We start from the raw sequence: 11,124 nt of genomic DNA, 5'->3' as shown, positions 1-11,124 counted from the left end.
AAGAAAAAATGAGCAAAGAAAAAATGAATAAATGAAAATATAAAAACCACAATAAAAATAAAAATAAAAATAAAAATAAAAATGAAAAATAAAAATAAAAATAAAAATAAAAATGATGGTAGTAACTGAAAGTATTGATAATATTGATAATGAAGCCAAGGGAGAATGTGCACAGCAAATAGTAGTACTGATAGTAGTATTGATGCTAAAGAAAAAATGTGTAGAGTAAAATGAAAATCAAAATCAAATACATACAGAAAGTGTATATATATAAATAAAAATATAAATATAAATATAGGGACATATAAACAAATATATGGTAGTACTTGCTGATAAGATGCACAGGGTGGGGGAGGTGTACTGTAGATCCGACGATGAGGACTACAATTGCACCTACTGTACATCATAAATCTCAGTGGAGTGATCGCTGATGACAGAGGGGAAAGAGATGTACATAAAGGGGAAAGCATGGAGTGCACATGGGGAAGGAGAGAGAGGGAGAAAGAAATGATGGGCACAGACAAGCATAAAGCAAAGACTACTTACATGGATGGCTTACACAGAGATGAGGAATCTAAAGACCCAATGGACGAACATCACTCCTGCTAGGGAGTTGTCACCGCTACCGTGTCAGGGCACTGCCCTTTACGGTCACATTTCCCCAGTTGGCTCTGGGTGGAATTGAACCTGGGACTTTTCCATTGTGAGTCCAGCTCTTTGCCTCTGAGCCACTGCTCAAGTATTACTTTGCTTGCTGTCCCTTGGAGCCTGGTTCTGAACCCATGTTACTTTGGACCAATCAGTGGCCAGTGCGGCCTATTTAAGCCAGCCCCTTCCCCTTTGCTAATTGCTGGTTCGTTGTCAGCTTTACCCTGTGAGAGAACCTTGGAAACCTGTATACCCAGACCTGCTTGACCCGGATTGGACCTTGACGATTCTCTGCCATCTCCTACACTTGACCCCTGCCTGCTTATCGGATTTGCTGTTGTCTCCTGCCCCTTGACCTTGGCTTGCTCTCACGGACTTCCTCTGATCTCTCCAACTCCTGACCCACGGCCTGTGACCCGGATTTGCCTTTGTTTCCTGTTGGTCCCTTCTGGACTTACTTGCCTGTTCCTGCCTGATCAACGACTGTCTCCAGTCCTCTGCACCTGCCCTGTTTTCGTCAGCTGCACCAAGTCTGCCTACCAGTTCCCGGCACAGGTGCCTCCTTGTGCCGTCCCTCCTCTGTTCTAACTCCAGGGAGTGGTCTGCACAGGGTCGCAAAGGTGAGCCGCCCTCAGCATCTCGGCCTCGGTGAGTACTTGCCTTAATGGTCCTGACATACCGAGGGGGCCAAGCAGAGGGCGATTCAATCGCCATGTGCTGCTTAGGATGGAGCGCAAACAGTCCGTCTGCGCTCCACAGGCTGGCGCGCCGTCTTGCCGCGTCATCAGCCATCGCCTGCATCTCTGACAGATCGTCAGAGGAAATGATAGAGACACCAGGGCTCAAAGTCCACCATGTTTGTGGGGCCCGAGTGTCAAAAGAGGAAAGTGGAAATGCAAAAATGAAAGGGAAAGGAAAAAAAAAAAGTAATAACTAAATGAGAATTGAGAAGGGGGAGGAGAACAAATAAACCTGGACGGACCCCAGCAAAGCAAACCCGGTGGCTAGAGGAGGGCACCTAACGACACACATGTGTATATGCCCGCATACAATCATGCTAATTATACAGTAAAAATAAAAATAAAATTAAAATATCATAAAATATTAGATTGAAATATAGTACAAATATAAACATACATATAAATATAAATATAAATATAAACAGTAAATACAAAAATACACAGTATTTACTGTTTATATTTATATTTATATGTATGTTTATATTTGTACTATATTTCAATCTAATATTTTATGATATTTTATTTTTATTTTTACTGTATAATTAGCATGATTGTATGCGGGCATATACACATGTGTGTCGTTAGGTGCCCTCCTCTAGCCACCGGGTTTGCTTTGCTGGGGTCCGTCCAGGTTTATTTGTTCTCCTCCCCCTTCTCAATTCTCATTTAGTTATTACTTTTTTTTTTTTCCTTTCCCTTTCATTCTTGCATTTCCACTTTCCTCTTTTGACACTCGGGCCCCACAAACATGGTGGACTTTGAGCCCTGGTGTCTCTATCATTTCCTCTGACGATCTGTCAGAGAAGCAGGCGATGGCTGATGACGCGGCAAGACGGCGCGCCAGCCTGTGGAGCGCAGACGGACTGTTTGCGCTCCATCCTAAGCAGCACATGGCGATTGAATCGCCCTCTGCTTGGCCCCCTCGGTAGCGGTGACGACTCCCTAGCAGGAGTGATGTTCGTCCATTGGGTCTTTAGATTCCTCATCTCTGTGTAAGCCATCCATGTAAGTAGTCTTTGCTTTATGCTTGTCTGTGCCCATCATTTCTTTCTCCCTCTCTCTCCTTCCCCATGTGCACTCCATGCTTTCCCCTTTATGTACATCTTTTTCCCCTCTGTCATCAGCGATCACTCCACTGAGATTTATGATGTACAGTAGGTGCAATTGTAGTCCTCATCGTCGGATCTACAGTACACCTCCCCCACCCTGTGCATCTTATCAGCAAGTACTACCATATATTTGTTTATATGTCCCTATATTTATATTTATATTTTTATTTATATATATACACTTTCTGTATGTATTTGATTTTGATTTTCATTTTACTCTACACATTTTTTCTTTAGCATCAATACTACTATCAGTACTACTATTTGCTGTGCACATTCTCCCTTGGCTTCATTATCAATATTATCAATACTTTCAGTTACTACCATCATTTTATTTCTATTTTCACTTTCATTTTTATTTTTATTTTTATTTTTATTTTCAATTTTTATTTTTATTGTGGTTTTTATATTTTCATTTATTCATTTTTTCTTTGCTCATTTTTTCTTTGCTTGTTTGGGGGTGGGGTCTGGACGGCCCCTGGGAGTGTTTCTGTGGTCGGTGGTAGGCGGTGCCTGGGCCTACATGTGTTCCTATTTAATCAGTGTAAGTGGACGGTCATGCACTGCTGGGCTCTGAGGAAGAGGTCTCTGTTACCTCGAAACGCGTCAGCCAAGCAGCAACGCTCCTCGCCAACCCCCCCCCCCTACATTCTGGAGTGTGGTTTGAGGGGTATTTCAATTATCGTTTGACAAGCCTTTTATCATTCTTTGTTTGTGAGTAGTTTTCATTATTTTAATTTTTCATTAAAATTTGCCAAACGGTAGTACACGAGGCTGGTGCGCCTTTCTTTCTCCTTTTTTGTCTTCTATCAGGATTCCCCCATCCATGAAGGGCAGCAAGGCCTCTGTTACTACGGGTTTTTTTGACATCTAAAGAGAACTGTATGTAGACATTTGATCAATCATCAAGGATCCCACTTGTGCGCAGGAGTTTGTTTTTTATTCTAAAAAAACACACACACACACACACACAAACAAATCTCAGAAGGCAATTATCCTTTAAAGCAGTATTAAACCTAAAAGCAAACATTTATTTTATTGCAGCTCAACAAATCTAAAGCCTCATACACATGATCGGATTTCCATCGGACAAATCCGTGGATTTCCATCGGACAAATCCGTGGATTTTTGTCCGAAGGGTGTTGGCCGTGAACTTTTTCTGCATACAGACGGCAGAACGTTTTCAGCCAACATTCACGAAACAACGTGGTTTTTCAGCTCTTTAGCGCCACCATTTGGGCAACTTTTGCTTATGTTGTCTGATGATTAGCATTTGTGTTTGTACTTTGGTTCTTAGTCCGACGGATTTCTGTACACACGATCAGATTATCCGATGGAACACATTTGTTGTCGGACAATTTGAGAGCATGGCTATCCAACATTTGTTGTCGGAAATTCCGACAACAATTGTCCGATGGAGCATACAGACCGTCGGATTATCTGACAAAACACGTCCATCACACAATTGTTGTCGGAATATCTGATCGTGTGTATGGGTCTTAACAAGCATTGTTCATTTTGACATCAAATTGCGATTTAGTTTTAGTTATAGTCTTTTTCGACTAAAATTACATTTTTAGTTTTAGTCGTGTTTTAGTCATCTGAATTGTTCTAGTTTTAGTCGTATTTTAGTCTACTAATCAGTACGCTTTAGTCGTCTAAAATTTCCAGATAGTCTAAAATCGAATGGGTTTAGTAATATTTTAAAGCATTATTTAAGTATTTATTTCGAATTTACAAAGTCAATGATTAAAAATAACAGGTTATTATTTATAGTAGAAGGGCACTTTCACACTGGGGTGGGGGGCGTTAGCGATAAAACACTGCTAATTTTTGCGGCTCTTTACCTCAGTTATAGCTGCGCTTTTTGCCCGCTAGCAGAGCGCTTTTAACCCCCGCTAGCAGCCGAATCAAGGGTTTAAAATGCCCACAAAGTACCACTGCACTGGCAGGGGCAGTGGTCCCGCACCGCCCAAAGATGTTGCTTGCAGGACTTTTTCTAACGTCTTGCAAGTGCACCGCTCCATTGTGAAAGTACTCGGGCTCTCACACTGGGGTGCCAGGGGAGGCGTTTTTCAAACGCTTTACATAGTTACATAGTTAGTCAGGTTGAAAAAAGACACAAGTCCATTCAGTTCAACCATAAAAAAAATAAAAATAATAATAATAATATCATACAATCCCATATACCCAATTCTATACCCACAGTTAATCCAGAGGAAGGTGAAAACCCCCAGCAGAGCATGATCCAATTTGCTATAGCAGGGGAAAAAATATTTCCCGATCCCCCGAAAGGCAATCGGATATTCCCCGGATCAACTTTACCCATAAAAGTTAGTACCCAGTTATATTATCTACATTTAGGAAAGAATCCAGGCCTTTCTTAAAGCAATCTACTGAGCTGGCCAGAACCCCCTTTGGAGGGAGTCTGTTCCACATTTTCACAGCTCTTACTGTGAGGAAACCTTTCCGTATTTGGAAGTGAAATCTCTTTCCTCTAGACGTAAAGAGTGCCTCCTTGTCCTTTGTGTTGAACATAAAGTGAATAACTCAATGACAAGTTCACTATATGGACCCCTTATATATTTGTACACGTTGATCACATCCCCCCTTATTCTCCTCTTCTCAAGAGTGAATAAATTCAGTTCCTCTAATCTTTCCTCATAGCTGATCTCCTCCATGCCTCTTATCAGATTGGTTGCTCTTCTCTGCACTTTCTCTAGTTCCCCAATATCCTTTTTAAGAACTGGGGCCCAAAACTGAACTGCATATTCCAGATGAGGTCCTACTAATGATTTGTACAGGGGCAAAATTATATCTCTCTGGAGTCCATACCTCTCTTAATACTTAAACTCTTGATTTTAACTCACCACTTAGTCCAGTTCCACTTGGACAGAGTTATAGCAAACTCAAGATGAGCAGGCTCAAAATTAGCTCTACAGAAATTTATATAGGCCTCGAGAGCTTTTGGCCGGGAATCCCAGCCGTGTGTACGCTCCATCGCAGTTTTCCTGAGAGGAAAACTGCCGGCAAAAAAAGAGAACCAGCTCTCTTTTTTCCCGGCGGGATTCCTGGGGGTTTTTAAGCCGGCAGTTTTCCTATGGGAAAAGACTGCGGCAGAGCATACACACGGCTGGGTTTCCTGACCAAAGCTCTCATGGCAGTTTTCCTGTTGGGAAACCCTGCCGTGTGTGGGACTCATAGTGGAACTTAAGCAGAAAATTAAGTTTTGATAGATCACTTCAGGCTAGTCCTTTTGCAGATATAGGTATGTAAAACAGGCCCCAATATTATTTAAAATCCAGTAAGGCCCTGTCATGGACATCCGCTGAAATTTTTTCAGAGGGGGGTGCTTCGGCAGCGGCGATACACAGTCGCATTTTACCCTTTCTTCGACCGCTAGCGGGGGTTAAAAGCGCCCCCACGTTAAAATGTAAAAACACCCCACTGTGCCCCCTGCATCTTTCAATATCTCTTTGTCACTACTGTGTACCCGCTCTCCACAACTGCACCTCTGGACCCCTTTACATTACACAGCACTTCACAGCTCTGGATTACATTACACAGCACCCCACAGCTCTGGACCCCTTTACATTACACAGCATGCTGCATCACTGGCCCCCTTTACATTACACAGCACCCTGTACCACTGGACCCCTTTACATTTCACAGCACCCCTTTCCCTTGACTGAAACACTACACTGTATTGACAGTATATTTATTTCAGGTCTAAAAGAGGAACCTTTTGGAATGAGGGACAAATGGATTTGATTCCAGAAGAGGGACGGCACTCTAAATAAGGGACAACTAGAGGGGAGGGGAGTGCTGCAGTCACCGCTTAAATCGGCCCCAGGGCCAGTTTGGCCCTGCTCCTGGCTCTCCCTGGCGATTCCAGGGGGGGGCAAACGACCCCCCTTGCCCTATGGAGCGGACGCCCATGGGCCCTGTCTCGCCCTACTGTGCACATGCTCAGTTGCTCTCTATTCTCCGCTCTGTGCCTAAAATCAGAGCCACTAGTGACCACTAGAGCTTTAAGATTTACTGTTGCTGAAGGGGGAAAAAAGCAACAGTTATGATACCAGCTGCGTAAAGGGAATACAGATTAGGGAGGGAGAAAAGAAAAGCAGTGAGAGGACAAAGTCTGCTGCCAGGGAGACACGAAATAGTTAAACTTACAAGGATACTGTCTTATCTCCATGATTGTCTTGCCTTTTTCTTTTTTAGCACTGTAAAGCTTCATTTAGCCTTCCACTTAATCTAAGCCAAGGCATACAATCAAGTCTGGAAATGTACATATTTAAATTGAAGAAAGTGACAAATAGTTTTTGAGACCAAGGGCAGAGTTTCCAATAAGGAAGAAACTGGTCTGGGCTTCTACAACATAGTGGCCTCCAGCAAGAAGAAACAAAGGCAGTGCTGGAGGAAAGTTACAGCACAAACTAATTTTGGTAGTATATTTATTCATGTGGAATGTCATTTCTTTTGTTAAAGAACATTATTTGTTAGCAAACTGTTATGGATAGGGTTCAAACCTTTTGACTTTAGAACCACTTTAAATTCTGCTTGTTTGACAGCTTTGTGCCTGAAACCATGTTGTGTAACACATTAATGTCCCCTACCTATTGAATTTTGTTTACAGCACTTAGGTACACAAGATAATCCAAACAGGTCAATAAGCCTAGCCTGATTGCACTCTTGAATTGTAAGAACATTGTGCTTCTCTCTAATATTACTGAGAAATATTCAAACTGTATGCACACTGCTTATCCTTAATAAAAATGTATTGAAGCTGACAAAAAAATAGTTAATTATTAGTATAGGAAAATCTATTTCAAATATGCATAAAACAAGGCTGACCTTTTAGGCTGACCACCCCAACAGTCCACTATTCCTGGCTTCTAGATGCATAGGGGTTGATTTACTAAAGGCAAATTTGCTGTTCACTTTGCAAGGGAGGTTGCACCTTGCAATGAAATTTGTCCCAAAGTTTAGTAATTGTGGTGAAATTTCACTTTTCAAAAAATGCCCAATCACATGCTTACACGTGATTGGAGGATGGTAGTGAGCAGAGCTTCACCTCATTTACTAAGTTCTGAGGCAAATTCCCATCCAAGCTGTAAATTCCCTTGCCTATTTGCCTTTATTAAATTAAGTCCATAAAGTCTGTAGCGCACAAAATTATTGGCAAGAGACAAGTTCTTTCCAGGGAAGATGGAGATCTGAAAGCTCTCCTTATTTTGGCAATAAAGTAAAGGTTACCAAATAAAGTTTATTTTAGTGATAATGTTCCATGGGGTGTACAAACTAAATTATTCTACCTGTTTCCTAGTGTTGCCTTTACATATAATTTGTACTTATGTACAAAGAATCTAGGTACACTACATTTCAAGCTATATTTTCATAAATACAGAGCTAGAAGCTTGAATAAAAACTTGCTTCTCTACAAGTATCATACAAATATTGAATGTAATAGTACTTGAATCATGAATCCACCTCTCCTTCATTGATTTCTGTGCTTTATTTCTTTTATATTATGTAAAATAATTATTATAATTGTAGTATATTCTCCTCTGGCAAAACAACACACTTCAGGCAGACCTTGAACTGCGTTATCTATCACTGAACATTTAAAGTATATAAAGTCTTCTTTGTGTTGAAAGGCAGAACAATTGGATTCATCTTTGAAAACTGGAAAAAAGGAAGGTAGTCTATTTTGTAGAAGACAATTAAACTAATCCTTTTTGTTATTCAAAACTGGCAAAGAGCATATGGGGAAAGTAGGTATCTAACCGCATCTAGTTTCACATGGTAAAGCAATAGTGTAGCGAGTGAAATATTAAAAGTAATCAAACAAAGTCCAAAAAAAATAGAAAAAATCAATTTCAGTGATTCCACAGCCGTGATTAAAACAGAGACTCCAAGAAAGACAGATGACACCCTTCACTTTCATTCTCTGCTTACCAGACGGAGTGTGACCCCCTAATTATAATGGTCAACATGCGCTCTTATTACATAGCCAATCCAGGGTCTCTAGCAGGCAGGTAGGTCTCGAATGGTGACCAAAACAGCTATAGCAACTAGGCAGCGACAATGAAGGCTTACACACCCATTCCAGAACGGCACCTTCACTGGTTAGTGTGTCCTCTTTTACCAGCATTAACTGAAATGAAATGTTTCTGGTAACTGTTGATTAGTCCTGCTTCAAGGAATTATGGGTAAAGAAACATATTGAAAGGTCTGGTGTCACCCACAATATCACCTCCATCCCCAATGAAATACATTATATATATATATATATATATATATATATATATATATATATATATATTAGGGCTGGGGAAATTAAAGATTAATTCCTCATTCTATGACTGTAATATATCATGTGTCTCTGAGTTGCACTGGAGTTTTTTTTTTCTTTTTTAGCCCCGAGTTGTCCTTCTACCCGTGAATGACGGCCCGCTGAGACCATTGTGATGACTTGAGCTCCCCACCTTATTTTATGTAATCAGATTGCCTCGTATCATACTTCTGTATGTACCTTAGCCAATTTTTGTCATGACCAATGTCTGTTGGAATGTATGTTGTTTTCTTCTTTTTGTTGAATGTTTTAAAATTCAATAAACAGATTTACAAAAAAAAAAAAAAAAGATTAATTTCTCGATTCTTTTGATCGATCAAAATTCACTGGACAGTGAGACTTACCCTGCTGGATGCGAGCAAACTGCACCCATTGGATTGAGGTACCTTTGCATCTGTGGAGCAGGAGGATGCATCAGTCTCCATCAGGGGAAGGGGGCAAAAATAACCATCGTTTTCCTGTCCTAAGCAGTTTTGTGCAGACAATTCTTTGTGTATCGGCAACATCTGTTCCGTGCGAAAGACTTCAGTTCTTCAGGGTATATTGTCAATAAAATGCAATCATGTCTGCTTCCAGAAAATGTAAACACTCTGGTATGTCTTCGTGACTGGCTAAAGTGATGCCTACTTGCCTACTATAAAGTGACTGACAGTCAATATACTAGATACATTTTATAATTAAAGTTAAACTAACTCTCTAAGTTTTTCTTAAAGTTTAATAAGAAAAAATTACTTACGTCAGTTTGAATTTAAATGTATTTGTGTGAACTGTGAAGTTAAGTCCTGGATTGTGGAAACTAACTAGTGTCGGTTGATTGTATATAGTGTATACCACATTTACCACTGACGAATGCAGAGTTGCAATGCAAGGAGATCAGCTAAAAGTAGTTGGATCTGTATGTGCGTTATAATTAATCGAAATTAGTCGATTAAAAAAATTGATTAATCGAACGCAAAAATTTTAATCAGTAATAGCCCTAATATATATATATATATATATATATATATATATATATATATATATATAGGTGTCGTCCTTTGTCTTTAAATGAGGTGAGTGTGGTTTGCCAATAAAGATACGAGATATGAGTATATACAAAAATATATGTATTGCAACTAACCACACATATGGAGCATAACAGCAATGGTGAACTGGCCGATAAAGTGATAATACAGTGTGAAAGGGAAACATTCCTTATACAGAGGTAAATAAATCGCATATAAAAGCAGTATACAAACATCACATAATGTGCAAGCATCAGTAGTATCCAACGCGTTTCGCGAGACCATGCTCGCTCTACAGGGGTAGATGCCTAAATGTATCTGCAATACAAAAAATGAACCAAGTAAATGTATGCTACACAAAATTGGGCAGGAAGGCGAGTGGTCGCAGGGGTCTAACTATAAGGCCCCATACTCAACCATGGGTTGGGCCAGGCCATCAATTACTCAGCAGGCGGCAAAAACAAACATGCATCCAGCTCGGGATTACGGGGAAAAGTAGCTTTGGAATGATCCCCGGGGGCTCACTGGCTCAGTGAGCAGCTGACTGGTTGCTGGAGCTGTTTTGCCACCATTCTAAAGGGGCCACCCTGCCTGCTGGAGCTGCTGGATTGGCTTTGTAATAAGAGCACACGTTGATCACTCTTATAAGGCAAAACAGAATGGCGCAAGAGAGGGTAACAAAACACGCCTAAAACAACTAAAAACAACTAAGAGTCTATAAAGTCCAGGAAGTATATGTATGCAGCATTAGTGGCAGCTCCCTTGAGAGAAAAGCAGTCTCTAGAAGAACAAATATGAGAAAGGCAAGGTGCACCAAAAACTAAGCAGCAGAAGATGCAATGAATGGTATATTTAATTAAAATCACCCAAATGGCTACTTACACTTTTATAAAGATCAATAGTCATATAACAGTATAATACTGTGGTTACTCAGCGGGTCCCTGGTAGATGGTGGTGTGTAGATGTTGACACAAGAAGAGAGCAGAGGAACAACCGACCGGGCAATTGTCTTGTCATCTCAGGACCAGCATGGAATGCACTCGGAGTTGCATCAAAAGTGATGTCAGAACATGGAGATAACATTTTAAAGCATTCGCTTCTGAGTCAGATTGAAATGGCTATTTACTTTATGGTTTACTAAAGTTCAATTGCATGTTCAATCTAGTGCTTATTTAAGCACTAGAGCGCTGCGCTATTGCTTTACCATAGTGTTTTGTATCATGACACTTTTTGCCCTAGCGTGGATCTACACCAATTTTTATAAC

This window comes from Rana temporaria, chromosome 6, assembly GCF_905171775.1.
Source record: "Rana temporaria chromosome 6, aRanTem1.1, whole genome shotgun sequence".
Lineage (NCBI taxonomy): Eukaryota > Metazoa > Chordata > Amphibia > Anura > Ranidae > Rana > Rana temporaria.
Note: the sequence above shows the minus strand (reverse complement) of the source record.